At 48.1% G+C, this 24,267-nt stretch overlaps 2 long non-coding RNA genes across 2 annotated transcripts in view; one reads left to right on the top strand and one right to left on the bottom strand.

Moving 5' to 3' along the window:
- Nucleotides 1-14,780: 14,780 nt before the first annotated feature.
- On the top strand, nucleotides 14,781-19,924 carry LOC142472325 (uncharacterized). Its single transcript, XR_012789653.1, has 3 exons — nucleotides 14,781-15,050; nucleotides 16,507-16,608; nucleotides 17,253-19,924. It is a non-coding gene; the product is annotated as an uncharacterized LOC142472325 (long non-coding RNA).
- Nucleotides 17,136-24,267, bottom strand: part of LOC142472326 (uncharacterized) — a 12,258-nt gene continuing 5,126 nt past the window's right edge. The window contains exons 2-3 of the long non-coding RNA XR_012789654.1: nucleotides 18,071-18,171; nucleotides 17,136-17,562 (exon numbers count right to left, since the gene is read on the bottom strand). This is a non-coding gene — a long non-coding RNA (uncharacterized LOC142472326). The remainder of the gene's footprint in view (nucleotides 17,563-18,070; nucleotides 18,172-24,267) is intronic.

The raw sequence follows: 24,267 nt of genomic DNA, 5'->3' as shown, positions 1-24,267 counted from the left end.
CTATACACTCCGAGGCTGGGCTGCAAGTGTGTAGAGATACTCAGCATCCTTATACAACGTAGCGGGTTCATTATCAAGAGCTGGGAGTGTGTAGAGATACTCCGCATCATTATACAGTGCAGTGTGTTCATTATCAGGAGGTGGGAGTGTGTAGAGATACTCAGCATCATTATACAGCACAGTGTGTTTTTTATCAGGAGGTAGGAATGCGTAGAGATACTCAGCATCATTATACAGCGTAGCATGTTCATTATCTGGAGCTGGGAGTGTATAAAGATACCCAGGATCATTATACAGCGTAGCGCCTTCATTATCGGGAGCTGGGTGTGTATAGAGATACTCAGCATCATTATACAGTACAGCATGATAATTATCAGGGTCTGGAAATTTATAAAGATAGCCAGTCAGTATAATTATACAGCAAAGGGTTCATTATCGGGATGGAAGTGTGTAGAGATACTCTGCATCATTATACAGTGCAGCGTGTTCATTATCGGGGGGCGGGGTGTAGAGATACTCCGCATCATTATACAGCGCAGTTGTTCATGATCGGGGTGGAAGTGTGTAGAGATACTCCGCATCATTATACAGCGCAGTTTTTCATTATCAGGGAGTGGAAGTGTGTAGAGATACTCCGCATCATTATACAGCGCAGTTTTTCATTATCAGGGAGTGGAAGTGTGTAGAGATACTCCGCATCATTATCCAGTGCAGCATGTTCATTATCAGGAGCTGTCAGTTTAGAGATACTCGGTGTCCTTCTACATCGTAGCACAATCATTATCCTAGAGTATCTGTGTATGCTTCTACCCTGTCTGATTACACAACGGGCACATTTCAAGGGGGTCAACATTGCTTCCCCTGTCCAAATAACCCCTTCCAAATAATATTTAATTCAACGAATACAAGACTCCCAAAAAGTGACAGTGCCGCTTGCACCGCGTACCGCAGGGCGATATATTCATATATAGGGGATGTCTCTGCTTGGTCTGCGAACCTTCTCCTCCGGTTACACGGAGCAGTGTATCGGGGGTAAGGGTCCTTTACAAGTTTGCAGTGTTGCTGTTAAGAGACAGGAATACAAGGAAGATTAATGACAGAGAAATTCCATGTGCAATTACATTATTACACTTCAAAGCGTCCCAAAAATCTCACATGCAAATTCCTTGCACACAGGCAGCAGCCAAGACCCAGGCGCACAGCAGTCAGGTTTACCAGGGAGTGTTCCTACGCTCTCTCTTCCGCCGCGCACAATTCTGCAGGTTCAACCGTCCCCCAAGAGCTTACAATCTACAACATGGAAATATAAACTGCTCTCCCAGGCACCGGGTAGGCTGTAAAGAGAAAGCCTCTCTGCATGTGAGTGACATTTCCCTGCTTCTTTGTGTGTGTGTGGGGGGGGGGGGGGGGGGGTGAGGGGAGCATTGCGGGTAGTTGAGCACGCGGGAAGTATAGTTTTTTTTGTCTACCTAAGCGCCGATCGCGGGTGAGCGTGTGTGCCCGCTCACGAGCGCCGCGCGCACCGCGTGAGCAGGGACTTACATATATCTATATATGTAAGTAACTGCCGCAAGCGCCGCCCGCTCAGCGCTAGCGGGGACTCGGCATTAGGGGCTGAGGGCACGCGACCGCGCCATCGAAGGATTAACGTGGCGCAGAGTCCCATTCGGAAGCACGGACCCCCGCGGCACCTTTCGCGGCAGTGTTTGCTGAGCGCCGGACTTTTGCGTGCACACCCGCGGCGCGGGGAAGAGTATGTTTTGCTGCAACTGTAGCGCGCGTGTAAAACGCCTCCAGTAAGTGAGAGAGCAGCGAGTGCGATTGTGTAGTATGTGAGTGGGAAGTTGGGTCTGCGACGAGAGGATGGGACTCCTGAGGTTACTATACGGACCTATAGTATTGACCTTGCCAAGCTTCATTATATTGTTAGATGGGGCGGTCCCTCCTCCCCCCTCTCAGGGCGGCAGGGATTGTGAGGAATGGCCTGGCTGTGTGACAGTCACACCTTATGTAATGGCTTCCCACGCTCCTTGGATATCAGGGAAGCTCCTGGACATGGCTGCCCGGCTCCGTTATATTATCCAATGTGCACAATCTGAGACAATCGAGTAACAACAGAGACAGTCACAGTGACAAGGGACAGTCACAGTGACAAGGGACAGTCACAGTGACAAGGGACAGTCACAGTGACAAGGGACAGTCACAGTGACAAGGGACAGTGACAATCACAGTGACAAGGGACAGTCACAGTGACAAGGGACAGTGACAATCACAGTGACAAGGGACAGTGATAGTGACAGTCACAGTGACAAGGGACAGTGACAATCACAGTGACAAGGGACAGTGACAGTGACAAGGGACAGTCACAGTGACAAGGGACAGTCACAGTGACAAGGGACAGTCACAGTGACAAGGGACAGTGACAAGGGACAGTCACAGTCACAGTAACAAGGGACAGTGACAAGGGACAGTGACAAGGGACAGTGACAGTCACAGTGACAAGGGACAGTCACAGTGACAAGGGACAGTCACAGTGACAAGGGACAGTGACAGTGACGAGGGACAGTCACAGTGACAAGGGACAGTGACAAGGGACAGTCACAGTGACAAGCGACAGTGACGAGGGACACTGACAGTGACGAGAGCAGACAGGGAACAGGACTGATTACGGAGTCATGCATTGCTTGCACTGAATGGGAATATTTCATGGTGGAATGTCCCATATGTTATACCTATTTGTTAACTCTGTGTCCCGCACCTTTCCACACTCACACTAATGCACACACTCGCCCTGATGCACACACTCACCCTGATGCACACACTCACACTAATGCACACACTCACCCCGAGGAGACCCTGCTGTCCACACTCACCATGAAGGCATCCTGGATGTACTGCACACACTACTCTGTGCTGTGACCTGTCACACTGCATGTACTGCACACACTCCTGTGCTGTGACCTGTCACACTGCATGTACTGCACACACTACCCTGTGTGGTGACCTGTCACACTGCATGTACTGCACACACTCCTGTGCTGTGACCTGTCACACTGCATGTACTGCACACACTCCTGTGCTGTGACCTGTCACACTGCATGTACTGCACACACTAACCCGTGCTGTGACCTGTCACACTGCATATACTGCACACACTACCCTGTGTGGTGACCTGTCACACTGCATGTACTGCATACACTCCCGTGCTGTGACCTGTCACACTGCATGTACTGCACACACTCCCGTGCTGTGACCTGTCACACTGCATGTGCTGCACACACTCCCATGCTGTGACCTGTCACACTGCATGTACTGCACACACACTCCTGTGCTGTGACGTGTCACACTGCATGTACTGCACACACTACCCTGTGTGGTGACCCATCACACTGCATGTACTGCACACACTCCCGTGCTGTGAACTGTCACACTGCATGTACTGCACACACACTCCTGTGCTGTGACCTGTCACACTGCATGTACTGCACACACTCCCGTGCTGTGACCTGTCACACTGCATGTGCTGCACACACACTCCCGTGCTGTGACTTGTCACACTGCAGGTGCTGCACACACTACCCTGTGTGGTGACCTGTCACACTGCATGTACTGCACACACTACCCTGTGTGGTGACCCATCACACTGCATGTACTGCACACACTCCCGTGCTGTGAACTGTCACACTGCATGTACTGCACACACTCCCGTGCTGTGACCTGTCACACTGCAGGTGCTGCACACACTCCCGTGCTGTGACCTGTCACACTGCATGTACTGCACACACACTCCTGTGCTGTGACCTGTCACACTGCAGGTACTGCACACACTCCCGTGCTGTGACCTGTCACACTGCAGGTGCTGCACACACTCCTGTGCTGTGACCTGTCACACTGCAGGTGCTGCACACACTCCCGTGCTGTGACCTGTCACACTGCATGTACTGCACACACTCCCGTGCTGTGACCTGTCACACTGCATGTGCTGCACACACTCCCGTGATATGACCAGTCTGTGACAGTAGGGATAAATGTGACTGCGGTTAATAAAGGCCACGCCCTTCCCTACCCCTCCCTGTCACTGATACATTGGCATTATGTTATGTGTATATCTATGTATTGTGTCTCAGCGGGTTCCAGTACTTCAGGGACCAGTGCTTCATTTTGTTTACAGGAGGAATGTTGCAAAAGCTGTTTGTGACCTTTCCCTGTAACAGTTTTCATGTAACTAAAGTTATGTTGCATCTCAACCCACCAATCAGGGGCTGTGGCATATTGGCAGGACCTGGCCTTGAATGTGTCACTGTTGTGGCATACAGTATAAAGAGGTGGGAGTGAGACCCCGAGAGAGAGCGCCAGCTCTGGTTATCTGTTCCAGTTGCAGATTCAGAGCTCCAGTGTGGATCCTAGGCCTGAAAACCAGTCCCTGTAGGCACTGTGAAGAACGAGGGACAGGGGAAATCTCTGCAAGGAGGTTTCCCCAGGTGTGTGTGTGTGTGTGTGTGTATGTGTGTATTGTGTATTTGTACAGTTGTGGATATTTATTTATTCCAATAAATTAATTTTATAAACTCTTCTGTTTCTGTCTGGTGAATTGATCCCTGGTCTCCCGTGACACTGTCACACTGCATATACTGCACACACACACCCGCGCTGGGACCTGTCACACTGCATGTACTGCACACACACTCCCGCGCTGGGACCTGTCACACTGCATGTACTGCACACACACTCCCGTGCTGTGACCCGTCACACTGCATGTACTGCACACACACTCCCGCGCTGTGACCCGTCACACTGCATATACTGCACACACTCCCGTGCTGTGACCTGTCACACTGCATATACTGCACACACACTCCCGCGCTGTGACCCGTCACACTGCATGTACTGCACACACACTCCCGCGCTGGGACCTGTCACACTGCATGTACTGCACACACACTCCCGTGCTGTGACCTGTCACACTGCATATACTGCACACACACTCCCGCGCTGTGACCCGTCACACTGCATGTACTGCACACACACTCCCGCGCTGGGACCTGTCACACTGCATGTACTGCACACAAACTCCTGTGCTGTGACCTGTCACACTGCATGTACTGCACACACACTCCTGTGCTGTGACCTGTCACACTGCATATACTGCACACACTCCTGTGCTTGTAACCTGTCACACTGCATATACTGCACACACACTCCCGCGCTGTGACCCGTCACACTGCATGTACTGCACACACTCCCGCGCTGGGACCTGTCACACTGCATATACTGCACACACACTCCCGCGCTGGGACCTGTCACACTGCATGTACTGCACGCACACTCCCGTGCTGTGACCTGTCACACTGCATGTACTGCACACACACTCCTGTGCTGTGACCTGTCACACTGCATATACTGCACACACACTCCCGCGCTGCGACCTGTCACACTGCATGTACTGCACACACACTCCCGTGCTGTGACCTGTCACACTGCATGTACTGCACACACACTCCTGTGCTGTGACCTGTCACACTGCATATACTGCACACACACTCCCGCGCTGTGACCCGTCACACTGCATGTACTGCACACACTCCCGTGCTGTGACCTGTCACACTGCATATACTGCACACACACTCCCGCGCTGTGACCTGTCACACTGCATGTACTGCACACACACTCCCGCGCTGTGACCCGTCACACTGCATGTACTGCACACACACTCCCGCGCTGTGACCCGTCACACTGCATATACTGCACACACACTCCCGTGCTGCGACCTGTCACACTGCATGTACTGCACACACACTCCCGTGCTGTGACCTGTCACACTGCATATACTGCACACACACTCCCGCGCTGTGACCCGTCACACTGCATGTACTGCACACACTCCCGTGCTTTGACCTGTCACACTGCATGTACTGCACACACACTCCCGCGCTGTGACCCGTCACACTGCATGTACTGCACACACACTCCCGCGCTGCGACCTGTCACACTGCATGTACTGCACACACACTCCTGTGCTGTGACCTGTCACACTGCATGTACTGCACACACACTCCCGCGCTGTGACCCGTCACACTGCATGTACTGCACACACACTCCCGTGCTGTGACCTGTCACACTGCATGTACTGCACACACACTCCCGTGCTGCGACCTGTCACACTGCATGTACTGCACACACACTCCCGCGCTGCGACCTGTCACACTGCATGTACTGCACACACACTCCTGTGCTGTGACCTGTCACACTGCATGTACTGCACACACACTCCCGCGCTGTGACCCGTCACACTGCATGTACTGCACACACACTCCCGTGCTGCGACCTGTCACACTTAATGTACTGCACACACACTCCCGCGCTGTGACCCGTCACACTGCATGTACTGCACACAGACTCCCGCGCTGTGACCCGTCACACTGCATGTACTGCACACACACTCCTGTGCTGTGACCTGTCACACTGCATGTACTGCACACACACTTCCGTGCTGCGACCTGTCACACTGCATTTACTGCACACACACTCCTGTGCTGTGACCTGTCCCACTGCATGTACTGCACACACACACACTCCTTGTGCTGCGACCTGTCACACTGCATGTACTGCACACACACACTGCCGTGCTGCGACCTGTCACACTGCATGTACTGGGGTATAGTCCTGGTCTCCCGTGACACTGTCACACTGCATATACTGCACACACACTCCCGTGCTGTGACCTGTCACACTGCATGTACTGCACACACACTCCTGTGCTGTGACCTGTCACACTGCAGGTACTGCACACACTCCCGTGCTGTGACCTGTCACACTGCAGGTGCTGCACACACTCCTGTGCTGTGACCTGTCACACTGCAGGTGCTGCACACACTCCCGTGCTGTGACCTGTCACACTGCATGTACTGCACACACTCCCGTGCTGTGACCTGTCACACTGCATGTGCTGCACACACTCCCGTGATATGACCAGTCTGTGACAGTAGGGATAAATGTGACTGCGGTTAATAAAGGCCACGCCCTTCCCTACCCCTCCCTGTCACTGATACATTGGCATTATGTTATGTGTATATCTATGTATTGTGTCTCAGCGGGTTCCAGTACTTCAGGGACCAGTGCTTCATTTTGTTTACAGGAGGAATGTTGCAAAAGCTGTTTGTGACCTTTCCCTGTAACAGTTTTCATGTAACTAAAGTTATGTTGCATCTCAACCCACCAATCAGGGGCTGTGGCATATTGGCAGGACCTGGCCTTGAATGTGTCACTGTTGTGGCATACAGTATAAAGAGGTGGGAGTGAGACCCCGAGAGAGAGCGCCAGCTCTGGTTATCTGTTCCAGTTGCAGATTCAGAGCTCCAGTGTGGATCCTAGGCCTGAAAACCAGTCCCTGTAGGCACTGTGAAGAACGAGGGACAGGGGAAATCTCTGCAAGGAGGTTTCCCCAGGTGTGTGTGTGTGTGTGTGTGTATGTGTGTATTGTGTATTTGTACAGTTGTGGATATTTATTTATTCCAATAAATTAATTTTATAAACTCTTCTGTTTCTGTCTGGTGAATTGATCCCTGGTCTCCCGTGACACTGTCACACTGCATATACTGCACACACACACCCGCGCTGGGACCTGTCACACTGCATGTACTGCACACACACTCCCGCGCTGGGACCTGTCACACTGCATGTACTGCACACACACTCCCGTGCTGTGACCCGTCACACTGCATGTACTGCACACACACTCCCGCGCTGTGACCCGTCACACTGCATATACTGCACACACTCCCGTGCTGTGACCTGTCACACTGCATATACTGCACACACACTCCCGCGCTGTGACCCGTCACACTGCATGTACTGCACACACACTCCCGCGCTGGGACCTGTCACACTGCATGTACTGCACACACACTCCCGTGCTGTGACCTGTCACACTGCATATACTGCACACACACTCCCGCGCTGTGACCCGTCACACTGCATGTACTGCACACACACTCCCGCGCTGGGACCTGTCACACTGCATGTACTGCACACAAACTCCTGTGCTGTGACCTGTCACACTGCATGTACTGCACACACACTCCTGTGCTGTGACCTGTCACACTGCATATACTGCACACACTCCTGTGCTTGTAACCTGTCACACTGCATATACTGCACACACACTCCCGCGCTGTGACCCGTCACACTGCATGTACTGCACACACTCCCGCGCTGGGACCTGTCACACTGCATATACTGCACACACACTCCCGCGCTGGGACCTGTCACACTGCATGTACTGCACGCACACTCCCGTGCTGTGACCTGTCACACTGCATGTACTGCACACACACTCCTGTGCTGTGACCTGTCACACTGCATATACTGCACACACACTCCCGCGCTGCGACCTGTCACACTGCATGTACTGCACACACACTCCCGTGCTGTGACCTGTCACACTGCATGTACTGCACACACACTCCTGTGCTGTGACCTGTCACACTGCATATACTGCACACACACTCCCGCGCTGTGACCCGTCACACTGCATGTACTGCACACACTCCCGTGCTGTGACCTGTCACACTGCATATACTGCACACACACTCCCGCGCTGTGACCTGTCACACTGCATGTACTGCACACACACTCCCGCGCTGTGACCCGTCACACTGCATGTACTGCACACACACTCCCGCGCTGTGACCCGTCACACTGCATATACTGCACACACACTCCCGTGCTGCGACCTGTCACACTGCATGTACTGCACACACACTCCCGTGCTGTGACCTGTCACACTGCATATACTGCACACACACTCCCGCGCTGTGACCCGTCACACTGCATGTACTGCACACACTCCCGTGCTTTGACCTGTCACACTGCATGTACTGCACACACACTCCCGCGCTGTGACCCGTCACACTGCATGTACTGCACACACACTCCCGCGCTGCGACCTGTCACACTGCATGTACTGCACACACACTCCTGTGCTGTGACCTGTCACACTGCATGTACTGCACACACACTCCCGCGCTGTGACCCGTCACACTGCATGTACTGCACACACACTCCCGTGCTGTGACCTGTCACACTGCATGTACTGCACACACACTCCCGTGCTGCGACCTGTCACACTGCATGTACTGCACACACACTCCCGCGCTGCGACCTGTCACACTGCATGTACTGCACACACACTCCTGTGCTGTGACCTGTCACACTGCATGTACTGCACACACACTCCCGCGCTGTGACCCGTCACACTGCATGTACTGCACACACACTCCCGTGCTGCGACCTGTCACACTTAATGTACTGCACACACACTCCCGCGCTGTGACCCGTCACACTGCATGTACTGCACACAGACTCCCGCGCTGTGACCCGTCACACTGCATGTACTGCACACACACTCCTGTGCTGTGACCTGTCACACTGCATGTACTGCACACACACTCCCGTGCTGCGACCTGTCACACTGCATGTACTGCACACACACTTCCGTGCTGCGACCTGTCACACTGCATTTACTGCACACACACTCCTGTGCTGTGACCTGTCCCACTGCATGTACTGCACACACACACACTCCTTGTGCTGCGACCTGTCACACTGCATGTACTGCACACACACACTGCCGTGCTGCGACCTGTCACACTGCATGTACTGGGGTATAGTCCTGGTCTCCCGTGACACTGTCACACTGCATATACTGCACACACACTCCCGTGCTGTGACCTGTCACACTGCATGTACTGCACACACTCCCGTGCTGCGACCTGTCACACTGCATGTACTGCACACACACTCCCGCGCTGTGACCCGTCACACTGCATGTACTGCACACACTCCCGTGCTGCGACCTGTCACACTGCATGTACTGGGGTATATACTGGAATGATGCTGGGCGGGCGGGCGGGCAGGCTAGTGGGTTTTAACAGTGGATGTTAAAATAAAGCTGTAACCTTTTCTTCCAATGTTATGTGTGGTCTCACGTTATTGGTTTAGCCCAGTGATTCCCAACCTTTTGTGTTTGGAGGAACCCTTGAAGTATTTTGAAAAATCTCGGGGAACCCCTATCTGGCTGACACATAATAGGTTTGACAGGGGTCAGTCACAAAATTTCACACCTCACAAGCCATCTCTATTTCCCACAATCTATCCATGTATTCTCTCCCATCCGTCTCACTAACTCTCCCCCCTCCCGCCTCGCATGTATTTATCCCTTGCGTCTCACACTTACTCCCTCTTCTCCTCACTCACTCCCTTCCTTCTCTCACTCGCCCCTACCTTCCATAAATTACCCCACTCTCACTCAATCCACCCTACAAAGTACATCCCAAAAATCTCAATCCCCGGGGGGGGGGGGGGGGATCAGTAGGAGGAACCCCTGAGATTGCTTCAAGTAGCCCCAGGGAGCCCTGGTTGGAAATCACTGGATTAACTCATTAAAAAAAAGATAAAAATAAAAAATACAGTAGGATGTCTTACCAAGTTATCTCATTCCCTTTGATGCAATAAGACAGAGTTTGTGGAGTATACAGACAAGATCAGGGATTTAGGTCATGCTGCCATGAAATGTCTAAAACCGATAACAGGCGTTAGCAAACAAGTAAGGGCACAGTATTTCTCCCCCCCATGCTGTGTCTCGCTCTCTCTACCCCATGCTGTGTCTCTCTCTTTCTCTCCCCCATGCTGTGTCTCTCTCTTTCTCTCCCCCCATGCTGTGTCTCTTTCTCTCCCCCATTCTCTGTGTGTCTCTCTCCTCCATGCTGAGTCTCTCTCTCCCCCCCATGCTGTGTCTCTATCTCCCCCATGCTGTGTGTCTCTCTCCCCCCCATGCTGTCTCTTTCTCCCCCCATGCTGTCTCTCTCTTTCTCTCCCCATGCTGTCTCTTTCTCTCCCCCATTCTCTGTGTGTCTCCCTCTCCCTCCCATGCTGTGTCTCTCTCTCCCCATGCTGTTTTTCTCTCTCTCCCCTATGCTGTGTCTCTCTCCCCCATGCTGTGTCTCTCTCTTTCTCTCCCCCATGCTGTGTCTCTCTCTCCCCCATTCTCTGTGTGTCTCTCTCCCCATGCTCTCTCCCCATGCAGTGACTCTCTCCCCCCATGCTGTGACTCTCTCTCCCCCATGCTGTGTCTCTCTCTTTCTCTCCCCCATTCTCGGTGTGTCTCTCTCCCCATGCTGTGTCTCTCTGTGACAGGGTGAATGAACCAGCCATAGACCTGGCAAACCTTTGTTTAGGCTTGCAGTGCAGCAGTGACGAGGTTACGTTTCAGTTGAGAAGGGTTGCTTAATTAGTCTGACCCCAGCTGCATAATCAAGGTGTTTTAAAACCCCCAGGCTGTACACACATGCAAGCTAGCTGGTCAGGAGACAGGACTGATACTGAAGAGATTACTGCTATAAGGTCTGTTTTTCAAAGTACATGTGTGATAACTGCCTGTGTCCTGCATGCTGAAGAGAAGCTGCCTTGTTTTCTCTGCTGAAGAAAAGCTATTTTGTTTTTGTATGCTGAAGAGAAGCTATTTTGTTTTTGTGTGCTGTATGTTTTTAAGGCTCAATAAATAAGCCTTATCAAGAGAACCCGCATGTGTGGTTGCATGTACCCTGCAATACTCTCCCTCTCTCCCCATGCTGTGTCTCTCTTTTTGTCCCCCATTCTCTGTGTGAGTCTCTCTCCCTCCCATGCTATGTCGCTCTTCCCCATTCTCTGTCTCTCTCTCTCTCTCTCTCCAACATGCAGTGTTTCTCCCCATGCTGTATCTCGCTCTTTCTCTCCCCCATGCTGTGTCTCTCTCTTTCTCTCCCCCCATACTGTGTCTCTCTCTTTCCCTCCCCCCAGGCTGAGTCTCTCTTTCTTTCCCCCATTCTCTGTCTCTCTCCCCCCATTCTGTCTCTCTCTCTCTCCCCCCCAATTCTCTGTGAATCTCTCTCTCCCCCATTCTCTGTGTGTCTCTCTCTCCAACATGCAGTGTCTCTCACTTTCTCTTCCCCATACTGTGTCTCGCTCTCTCCCCCACGCTGTGTGTCTCTGTCTCCCATGCTGTGTCTCTCTTTCTCTCCCCCATGCTGTGTCTCTCTTTCTCTCCCCCCATGCTGTGTCTCTCTTTCTCTCCCCCATGCTGTGTCTCTCTTTCTCTCCCCCCATGCTGTGTCTCTCTCTTTCTCTCCCCCCATGCTGTGTCTCTCTCTTTCTCTCCCCCATGCTGTGTCTCTCTTTTTCTCCCTCCATGGTGTGTCTCTCTTTCTCTCCCCCATTCTCTGTGTCTCTCCCCCCCATTCTGTGTCTCTCTCCCCCATTCGCTGTCTTTCTCTCCCCCATGCTCTGTGTGTCCCTGTCCCTCCCTCCCCCAGTCTCTGTGTGTGTGTCTCTCTCTCCCCCCATGCTGTCTCTCTCTCTCTCCATGCCGTGTGTGTGTCTCTCTCTCTGTCCCCCCATGCAGTGACTCCCCCCATTCTGTGTGTGTCTCTCTCCCCATTCTCTGTCTCTCTCTCCCCCAGTTCTCTGTGTATCTCTCTCCCCCATTCTCTGTGTGTCTCTCTCTCCAACATGCAGTGTCTCTCTTTCTCTTCCCCATACTGCGTGTGTCTCTCTCCCCCCCATGCTGTCTCGCTCTCTCTCCCCCATGCTGTGTCTCTCTTTCTCTCCCCCATGCTGTCTCTCTTTCTCTCCCCCATGCTGTCTCTCTCTTTCTCTCCCCCATGCTGTGGCTCTCTCTTTCTCTCCCCTCATGCTGTGTCTCTTTCTGTCTCTTTCTGTCCCCCATTCTCTGTGTGTCTCCCTCTCCCTCCCATGCTGTGTCTCTCTCTCCCCATGCTGTTTTTCTCTCTCCCCTATGCTGTGTCGCTCTCCCCCATGCTGTGTCTCTCTCTTTCTCTCCCCCATGCTGTGTCTCTCTCTCCCCCATTCTCTGTGTGTCTCTCTCCCCATGCTCTCTCCCCATGCAGTGACTCTCTCCCCCCATGCTGTGACTCTCTCTCCCCCATGCTGTGTCTCTCTCTCCCCCATTCTCGGTGTGTCTCTCTCCCCATGCTGTGTCTCTCTGTGACAGGGTGAATGAACGTCACCAGCCATAGACCTGGCAAACCTATGTTTAGGCTTGCAGTGCAACAGTGACGAGGTTAAATTTCGGATGAGAAGGGCTGCTTAATTAGTCTGACCCCAGCTGCATAATCAAGGTGTTTTAAAACCCCCAGGCTGTACACACATGCAAGCTAGCTGGTCAGGAGACAGGACTGATACTGAAGAGATTACTGCTATAAGGTCTGTTTTTCAAAGTACATGTTTGATAACTGCCTGTGTCCTGCATGCTGAAGAGAAGCTGTCTTGTTTTCTCTGCTGAAGAAAAGCTATTTTTTTTGTATGCTGAAGAGAAGCTATTTTGTTTTTGTGTGCTGTATGTTTTTAAGGCTCAATAAATAAGCCTTATCAAGAGAACCCGCATGTGTGGTTGCATGTACCCTGCAATACTCTCCCTCTCTCCACATGCTGTGTCTCTCTTTTTGTCCCCCATTCTCTGTGTGAGTCTCTCTCCCTCCCATGCTGTGTCGCTCTCCCCCATTCTCTGTCTCTCTCTCTCCAACATGCAGTGTTTCTCCCCATGCTGTATCTCGCTCTTTCTCTCCCCCATGCTGTGTCTCTCTCTTTCTCTCCCCCCATACTGTGTCTCTCTCTTTCCCTCCCCCCAGGCTGTGTCTCTCTTTCTTTCCCCCATTCTCTGTCTCTCTCCCCCCCATTCTGTGTGTCTCTCTCTCTCCCCCCCAATTCTCTGTGAATCTCTCTCTCCCCCATTCTCTGTGTGTCTCTCTCTCCAACAAGCAGTGTCTCTCACTTTCTCTTCCCCATACTGTGTGTCTCGCTCTCTCCCCCACGCTGTGTGTCTCTGTCTCCCATGCTGTGTCTCTCTTTCTCTCCCCCATGCTGTGTCTCTCTTTCTCTCCCCCCATGCTGTGTCTCTCTCTTTCTCTCCCCCCATGCTGTGTCTCTCTCTTTCTCTCCCCCATGCTGTGTCTCTCTTTTTCTCCCTCCATGGTGTGTCTCTCTTTCTCTCCCCCATTCTCTGTGTCTCTCCCCCCCATTCTGTCTCTCTCCCCCATTCGCTGTCTTTCTCTCCCCATGCTCTGTGTGTCCCTGTCCCTCCCTCCCCCAGTCTCTGTGTGTGTCTCTCTCTCCCCCCATGCTGTCTCTCTCTCTCTCCATGCCGTGTGTGTGTCTCTCTCTCTGTCCCCCCATGCAGTGACTCCCCCCATTCTGTGTGTGTCTCTCTCCCCATTCTCTGTCTCTATCTCCCCCAGTTCTCTGTGTATCTCTCTCCCCCATTCTCTGTGTGTCTCTCTCTCCAACATGCAGTGTCTCTCTTTCTCTTCCCCATACTGCGTGTGTCTCTCTCCCCCCATGCTGTCTCGCTCTCTCTCCCCCATGCTGTGTCTCTCTTTCTCTCCCCCATGCTGTCTCTCTTTCTCTCCCCCATGCTGTCTCTCTCTTTCTCTCCCCCATGCTGTGGCTCTCTCTTTCTCTCCCCTCATGCTGTGTCTCTTTCTGTCTCTTTCTGTCCCCCATTCTCTGTGTGTCTCCCTCTCCCTCCCATGCTGTGTCTCTCTCTCCCCATGCTGTTTTTCTCTCTCCCCTATGCTGTGTCGCTCTCCCCCATGCTGTGTCTCTCTCTTTCTCTCCCCCATGCTGTGTCTCTCTCTCCCCCATTCTCTGTGTGTCTCTCTCCCCATGCTCTCTCCCCATGCAGTGACTCTCTCCCCCCATGCTGTGACTCTCTCTCCCCCATGCTGTGTCTCTCTCTCCCCCATTCTCGGTGTGTCTCTCTCCCCATGCTGTGTCTCTCTGTGACAGGGTGAATGAACGTCACCAGCCATAGACCTGGCAAACCTATGTTTAGGCTTGCAGTGCAACAGTGACGAGGTTAAATTTCGGATGAGAAGGGCTGCTTAATTAGTCTGACCCCAGCTGCATAATCAAGGTGTTTTAAAAACCCCAGGCTGTACACACATGCAAGCTAGCTGGTCAGGAGACAGGACTGATACTGAAGAGATTACTGCTATAAGGTCTGTTTTTCAAAGTACATGTTTGATAACTGCCTGTGTCCTGCATGCTGAAGAGAAGCTGTCTTGTTTTCTCTGCTGAAGAAAAGCTATTTTTTTTTGTATGCTGAAGAGAAGCTATTTTGTTTTTGTGTGCTGTATGTTTTTAAGGCTCAATAAATAAGCCTTATCAAGAGAACCCGCATGTGTGGTTGCATGTACCCTGCAATACTCTCCCTCTCTCCCCATGCTGTGTCTCTCTTTTTGTCCCCCATTCTCTGTGTGAGTCTCTCTCCCTCCCATGCTGTGTCGCTCTCCCCCATTCTCTGTCTCTCTCTCTCTCTCCAACATGCAGTGTTTCTCCCCATGCTGTATCTCGCTCTTTCTCTCCCCCATGCTGTGTCTCTCTCTTTCTCTCCCCCCATACTGTGTCTCTCTCTTTCCCTCCCCCCAGGCTGTGTCTCTCTTTCTTTCCCCCATTCTCTGTCTCTCTCCCCCCCATTCTGTGTCTCTCTCTCTCCCCCCCAATTCTCTGTGAATCTCTCTCTCCCCCATTCTCTGTGTGTCTCTCTCTCCAACAAGCAGTGTCTCTCACTTTCTCTTCCCCATACTGTGTGTCTCGCTCTCTCCCCCACGCTGTGTGTCTCTGTCTCCCATGCTGTGTCTCTCTTTCTCTCCCCCATGCTGTGTCTCTCTTTCTCTCCCCCCATGCTGTGTCTCTCTCTTTCTCTCCCCCCATGCTGTGTCTCTCTCTTTCTCTCCCCCATGCTGTGTCTCTCTCTTTTTCTCCCTCCATGGTGTGTCTCTCTTTCTCTCCCCCATTCTCTTTGTCTCTCCCCCCCATTCTGTCTCTCTCCCCCATTCGCTGTCTTTCTCTCCCCATGCTCTGTGTGTCCCTGTCCCTCCCTCCCCCAGTCTCTGTGTGTGTCTCTCTCTCCCCCCATGCTGTCTCTCTCTCTCCATGCCGTCTGTGTGTCTCTCTCTCTGTCCCCCCATGCAGTGACTCCCCCCATTCTGTGTGTCTCTCTCTCCCCATTCTCTGTCTCTCTCTCCCCCAGTTCTCTGTGTATCTCTCTCCCCCATTCTCTGTGTGTCTCTCTCTCCAACATGCAGTGTCTCTCTCTTCCCCATACTGCGTGTGTCTCTCTCCCCCCCATGCTGTCTCGCTCTCTTTCCCCCATGCTGTGTCTCTCTTTCTCTCCCCCATGCTGTCTCTCTTTCTCTCCCCCATGCTGTCTCTCTCTTTCTCTCCCCCATGCTGTGTCTCTCTCTTTTTCTCCCCTCATGCTGTGTCTCTTTCTGTCCCCCATTCTCTGTGTGTGTCTGTCTCCCCCCATGCTGTGTCTCTTTCTCCCCCCCCCATGCTGTCTCTCTCTCTCCCCCATTCTCTGTGTGTGTGTCTCCCCCATGTGTGTCTCTCTTGCCCCAATGCTGTTTTTCTCTCTCCCCAGCCCCCATGCTGTCTCTTTCTCCCCAATAGGGATCAATACGTAATGCTACAGACAAATGCCAGGAAAAAGATAATGAAGAATAACACCTACTTGTGAAGGGACCCCCAAAATAATAACTTGATTGAAGACAGGTACTGGATACGTGTTCTTCTCTCCCCATGCTGTGTTTCTCTCTCATGCTGTGTCTCTCTCTGTCCCCCTTGCTGTGTCTCTCTCCCCCATGCTGTGTCTATCTCCCCCATGCTGTGTCTCTCTATGTCCCCCCATGCTTAAGCTAACTACGCCCCTACCCTCTGCAGCTCAGTCCCGGCCTCTGCTCTCCTCTCTCTCCCCCCCCCCCCCCTGCTCTGATGGTCAAAACCAGGACAGTCAAAAAAAAAACGGGACATTTTAAAGAATGTCTGGCAGCCGGGACACACATTAAAAAAACGGGACTCTCCCGGCTAAACCTGGACATCTGGTCTCCCTAGTCATTCTTGAAGCCACAAGAAATGTTAAGGTTACAGAAAGGGACTGAGAGACAGAGAGACCGAATACAATAAGAGAAGTGGACAGATCCCAGAACTGAATCCCCCAAATCCCCAAATTATGTTTAACACAATAATCATTGAAGCAAATATAGCAAAAACTTTTATTTAAATGAATTATGACTACAAAATATGTTAGAACTATATACAAATAAAAAGCAGAATTGCAAAGAGAAAATATAATATGGCTTTGATTCTGATGATACAATTTCTAGCACTTCCTCTTTTTCTGTTTTTTGGCTGTGCAGGGAACGAAACATCTCCAAAATGACACCTTTGTTCTCTTCTCTGATCTCTTGCTGCATTTTGAGGTCATAGATGTAATCTCCATGTTGATTTCACATATATTGACATCCTCAGAGTATTTCTGCCTCATCTGAATAGGATGCCCATATAGAAACACCCGTAGTTCCTTCTGCTGAGTTTCCAACGCTTCTCTAGTCTTAGAGATCTCATCAGACAGAGTTTTCATGCTATGTCGAAGATTGTTCACGTAAGTTGTTACATCATGAAGGATTTCAGCATCTGACAACACCATTGTTAAATATTTCAAGTGTCCTGAAAAACATAATTATGATTTATAGCAGATATATTTAGAAAGAAGTAAAAGTTGTTGGTACATTGTGTTACTATTTGTATTTGATGCTATGCACAGTATGTATATGATTCTTTTTCTAATGTCTGCTCATGTTTGTAATGTTCCAACGGGCAATGTGTCCCTTAGGATTCCTGTTGTACACTTACCACTTGGTAATGCGAGAATGGTCATTTGGGTTCATTACACTTTTCCCACAAACCCACACAAGGGGCTGATTCTATATGCGGCGAAGCGAGTCGTTTTCAGGCAAAATTCAACATTGACTTCAGCCAAAAATGTAGACTTCAGCACATATAGCATCAGCCCCATAATATTGTGATCTATAGCAGCTATTTCAGACAAGAAGTCCTGGAATAAATTAATATAACCTAAAGAACCAATACCCCAAAGATTACACTAAAGGATAGATGGATACATATTATTTTCACAAATATTGAATATTAATGACTCTTTAAAAAACTTCCATACCGTATAGTTGAGATGACCAATGTGCACAATCTCAGGCTGAAACACGTGTGCTGTGGGAATGATATTGGTTGTTCCAGCAGTGAGACCTCCTGAGAACCTCCCTAAAACAAGATACAGTATTAACAAACTGCGGCCAAGGAGGGGTCCTGCTTGCTGTCCTGCTATTCTTGTTGTGATGAGCAGCAGCCAGATCATGGAATTCTGGGACCGTTTGAAACATAACTTCAGAACTTTGACTCTGATGAAGTAATCACATTCTAAGAGATGCAGTAATCAAGGACATGGCAAATCACTGGAAAATGCATTTTATTTGCATAGATGTGGAGTCTAGGACATTTAGTCATGGTCGTTTTTCTGTAATCAAATTGCCGCCGGCGTTTAGCCGCCACTCACCTCGCCGCAGGGATATCTCAACATCGGCTATTTCACTGCCAAAGTAATCCCCTAACCTTTCCCCTTACCCTAATACCCCCTAATCTTAAACCCTAATACTAACGTTACCCCCTTACCCTAAAACCTCTTAACCTAAACCCCTACCGTAAAAATCTAACCCCGTACCCATGAATCCTAACCGCTTAGCCTAAAACCCTTATCCTTAACACCCCCTCCCCAACCGCTAAAACGCTTTAAATTAAAATAAAATGGCAACACGGCCGGCGGCTGAGTGTCCAGTGGGGGAACGGATGCAGCAAACAGTCCCTCTGTGGACAAACGCCGGCAGTGACTTGGTCACAGCGAGATGCCCGAGACCAAATGACCGATTCTGGAGACCGATTCTGGAGATGTGTGTGTGTGTGTGTATATATATATATATATATATTACCACGAACATAGACAATTGCACACTCACACTTTGCCAGTGTATTAAAAGCATTGTATGGGACAAGCCCATGCACCAAACAGATGTCAGACTGCAGCAAGTTCCCTCCGTTTAATCTAGCTGTGTGAACTGCAAGGCTTCACTGCTGCTGGTGTCACCGTCTCAGCGTCTCTCCGGCAACCCAAATGAGCAGCCTGCAGTTCGTGCACGGCTCGTCTTAGGCAGATTTCCAGGAACTTCTTTGCTGATGTCTGCTGTTGGCGTCTGAACTGCTCCACCACCGTAGTTCATTACCCACAAGCCCTACTCGTTTCTTCCGACTCGGCGGATTTCATCAGGGGACACACACACACATACAGTTACGTATATGAACATGCATACTAAGACTACTTCTTGTATAATTAGTTTTACACTTTTCAAAGACAAAACTATTATGATATTACTATTAATAACTAATCCCTTAACTCCTTTTAATACCACGGGGGGAGGATCCAGATGTTATGCAAGAAGTCTCTGTGTTGGCGAATTAATTTAAAATCCCCCCAAAATTACCACAAATTTTTTTTTATAATATATATATAATTTGGGTGGGGAGCTTGAGAAAGGACCGTAAGGTTCGAAACGTTGCTTCTTTTTTCTGTGATTACCCCCTGATGCCTGTGTTATTTCATTAAATTGTATTTTTTGAATTTGTGAGTGCTCCAGACTCTTTGATACTGTGGTGGATTGGATAAAATGCCTATTTCTTCATCTGAAATGTGTACCTTGCTATGATTCCTTACTCAAAATGGCTACCACAGCTACCCCTCCCATCAAGTATGGAAGATGGCACCCAGGAATTCCATTCCAATGCTGATATGTTCAAAAACTACAAAAACAAGACCATAAATCATAACAACAAGACCATACAAGGACGAGACCTAACAAAGAATCACTGAGCTGTCTAGCTCTTTTGCATACAAACCCCCTCCCCTACAGCCCCTGTATATGAACGCAGGCTGTGTAGTAATAAAGTCAGACATTATCATACTGAACGTGGTGTCAGCGTGATTTTTTCTCAATGCATGCACTATATATATATATATATATATATATATATATATATATATATATATATATATATATATATATATATATAAGAAAAATAATCTGGACGGGGACAGATACTCTGAAGACGTTTTTGGTCTGATCCAAATTATCCAAATCAATACTGGGTATTTATCTATTTTTGTTGCTGGATGGTGATCCTGGCCGTACTGTGAGCACCACGACTGATCAGATAAGTTTATTTACTTTTACTTTTCCCCTTTGAGTGCCCTGAACATTTTTGTTATTGGTTGATATATATATATATATCAAAGACAACACAAAAATTAAGTAGCGCTAAAGAGGATGTGAAATAACCCTAATAAATGATAAATTATAATAACATATTTAAAATATTAAAATTACCACAATTTAACCTAATAATATCTACAAACCATAACGTGATAGTGAAAAAAAAGAAAAATCCAAATTGAATGTTCCACTCAAACAAAAAATCCAGAGAGAAATATAGTCCCAATAGAAGATCCAGGGAGCGTCTTTGCAGCTTTAAGGGGAGTGGTATAGCCAACCACTTTTGGAATCTATGAACAAAAAACAAACAAAAGCGCAAACTCCATAGCACGTAACTGAGTAAAAAATAAGGTACAAAATCAGCAACCCATAAGAATGTGCACTTACAGGATTTCAAACAGAAACATTCGTCGGAGAGAAATCTCTATTGTGGTCATCTGCGGTGGTAGGGTGAGTCCCAGGTTTGCAGAGTGGATGTAAACAGCCCAGGTTCACCATGAATTGGCAGCAAGATGTAAAGGCATCCAATGCCTGCACGTCCTTTGCTCCCTCATACAATGATTGCCAACACTTGAAATTACCGCCAGCCGGAGCGCAGGGAAGCCAGGGACTCCAAATACACCAACACAAACGCGATGATGTCACAGCTCTACGCGTTTCGTCACACTGCGGCGACTTCGTCAGGAGTTATGTGATTGTCAAGGACAGCCAGTTAAATAGGCTGGATCAAGTAAACCTATTTTCATATTGTAAATAGAAGATGTTGAGGTTAGGACCCCAAAAGTAACTAGTGCTACAGAGCATATACCCATTGATATGCAGAAAATATATTGTTTAATTCACTGCAAACTGGAACACATAATGTCCTTGATGCATGCTCAGAGCTTAGGCATTAACCCCTAGATGAACCACGGTTAAGCAAGGGTAAAGAGAGTTGTGTGGGGGATATCCTAGGACCCCCCCAAACCTCTGATGTACACCAAGAGCAAAATAAACCAATGGTAGTGGGGCAGCTCACTTTAAAGCATGATAGTACTCACATATATCCATGTGTGTATCCAGGTCTGTGTGCTCCAGCTGAATGGGAGCAGAACGAAATCACCTTGTGCCGAGAGGGAAGATGAGTCAGCGGGCACTACGATGCAGAAAAAAATCGATGAGGCTGGACTGTGCTACAAAAGAATCCTTTATTGAGACATGGGTAAAAATTGAGAGGAGGGAAGAGAACCCCTGCACCTCTAACGCGTTTCACCCGCAATCGGGCTTTTTCAAAGAGTGACAATACCTGAGCGCCAGACACTGAAATACAGGAAATCAACCGGACGTGACGTCACTCAGCCAATGAGATGTCCGTGAACCACGGATGGCATTGTGGGAACAAGACACTCATGACTGAAGTGCGCACGCGCGATGTATACAAGCATCACTGTCATGCGCAATAGAAACTAAAGTTAAAAACAAAAAACATGTGAAGTTATGCGAGCCGTTTTAACATACATTGAGTTGCTATTAATTAATCTAAAGGCACTAGGCCAAAGATGTCATACATGTATATACAATAGATAATCACTGATTCATTTACTTAGGTGGCTGTATATCGCAAACATATAATTGCAATAACAAGTTGATAATAACGACTATTAAAAACAAGTAAAGGCAGGGGTTATTCATAACTATTTCCAATACATAAGAATATATAATGTTGAATTCAATCTATAGTGTGCATATCACAAAAGTGCAATAAAGACATATTTAAATTCTAATTAGGAATTATATTAGTGACAATAGTAATATTCTTCTATGATTCCATATATAACAATGAATTCCAAACTGTTCTAATATGTAATTACAATCTGATTATCCTAAATGGATAGGTTAAAAAAAAAAAAAATATAGAATAATGAGAAATGAGGAGCAATAATGAAAAATGAAAAATGAAAAATGATAAATAAGAAAATAAAAAAATATATGTAAAAAAAAATATTTATCATTTTTCATTATTGCTCCTCATTTCTCATGAACTGTCTCGCCACATATTTAGTGTATGTTTTATCTTGTCCATGTCAATTGCAATATGTGGGTCGCATCAAAAGAGCACTGTGTGTCAGATTCCTGGAACACAGACGTTCCATCATTAAGGGAGTGCTGGCACACAGTGTTCCTCGACATTTTTCCCAAGTACACCAAAAGGATCCCAAGGGACTTGTTATTATGGGTATTGAGAGTATTCTGAGTACCCTATTAGGGGGAGATAGATTTAAAACACTATGTATGAGAGAGTCTTTTTGGATATACTCACTTGGTACACTTTCTCCCAGGGGTCTTAATGAGTGCTTGGATACTAGCACACTGGTTTAGTTTCCTGCCTTGCTGTTCTCTGCCTTTCTGCTCTGGTTGCTAGTTAGGTTCCTCTCCCCCTATCCTAGGATGGGGTTTTGTATTTTTGGAGGGGATTCCTCTATATTATATGATATTTCCTTAAAGTAGGTGTTATTTAATAGTTAATCCATTTTTTTCCTTTATCTTTTTATAATTTTAGTTATTTTTTAATGTAACAATTGTTGTTATTATATGTAATTAGATATAATGTTAATTAATGCACTGTGAATTATTAATCTAATAATTTTTGTTAGTACATATAATGTAAAGATTGTTTTGTGAATGTTGTTCTCATCACACAAGGAATTAAATAGGTTGATTTTAATATTTTTTCAATTTTATTTAGATTTTTATATGGTGTAGTGGTATTTGGTTGTTTATATATTAATATTATTAGATTCTAATTAATATATTGATTTATTAATATCTTTTGAAACTAAAATTATAGGTTTAGGCTTTAATTTCAATTTGGTATATATATATATTTTTTTTTTCCATATTTGATGAAACTTAGATTGGTAATAGTGGGACAGCTTTTTCTAACATGTCATTGTGTTAGTTGAGTTTATACATAATTAAATTGTATAGTTTTAGCTATTTTCATTGTATGATGTGAACAACATAATTATTGATGTTTTTTTTGTTGTTATTCATTGTAATGTTGATATTTATAGTAATTTTAGAGTTATACGATTTGCGGTGAAACTTAGTACCAATATGAAAATAGGTTTACTTGATCCAGCCTATTTAACTGGCTGTCCTTGACAATCACATAACTCCTGACGAAGTCGCCGCAGTGTGACGAAACGCGTAGAGCTGTGACGTCATCGCGTTTGTGTTGGTGTATTTGGAGTCCCTGGCTTCCCTGCGCTCCGGCTGGCGGTAATTTCAAGTGTTGGCAATCATTGTATGAGGGAGCAAAGGACGTACAGGCATTGGATGCCTTTATATCTTGCTGCCAATTCATGGTGAACCTGGGCTGTTTACATCCACTCTGCAAACCTGGGACTCACCGTACCACCACAGATGATCCCAATAGAGATTTCTCTCCCACGAATGGTTCTGTTTGAAATCCTGTAAGTGCACATTCTTATGGGTTGCTGATTTTTTAAATAAATGTACCTTATTTTTTACTCAGTTATGGCGTTTGCGCTTTGTTTTTTTTATATATATATATATATATTTTTGTGTATATATGTATATAAGTGTCATAAGGAGTGCTACTGGGCGTGACTAATTGTATAAAACAAGAAACAAAGAAGTCCAGAGCAACATCCAATGTGACAAAAATACACAGTGAAATACCTATATTTCTCATGAAACGGGGTCATTTAGTTAACCCTTTGGCCAAAGCGTATAAGCCTGCGAGCCACTTTCAAGGCATGACCATAATATCGCTGGTCCTAACACTAACTGATTAAAATCCTTATTTACCTCTATAATTAGGGGAAGGATGGTCCTGGCATTGAACCTGTCGCAACCAGCTGCATGAAAAATAAACCTGCTTACCTGGACAGTGGGGAGGGGCGAGCTTTAAACCCTGGGTGGGAGGAGCCACTAACCTCCAAAACAGCTGAGACCAGCTGGACAAAGTTAACAAACACACAGAAACCCAGCAAGATTAACTCATAAAAAAAGATAAAAAGAAAAAATACAGTAA

The sequence above is a fragment of the Ascaphus truei genome, chromosome 21 (assembly GCF_040206685.1).
Source record: "Ascaphus truei isolate aAscTru1 chromosome 21, aAscTru1.hap1, whole genome shotgun sequence".
Taxonomy (NCBI): Eukaryota; Metazoa; Chordata; class Amphibia; order Anura; family Ascaphidae; genus Ascaphus; species Ascaphus truei.
The sequence above is the reverse complement of the archived record's forward strand: the minus strand, read 5'-3'. Positions and strand labels throughout refer to the sequence as shown.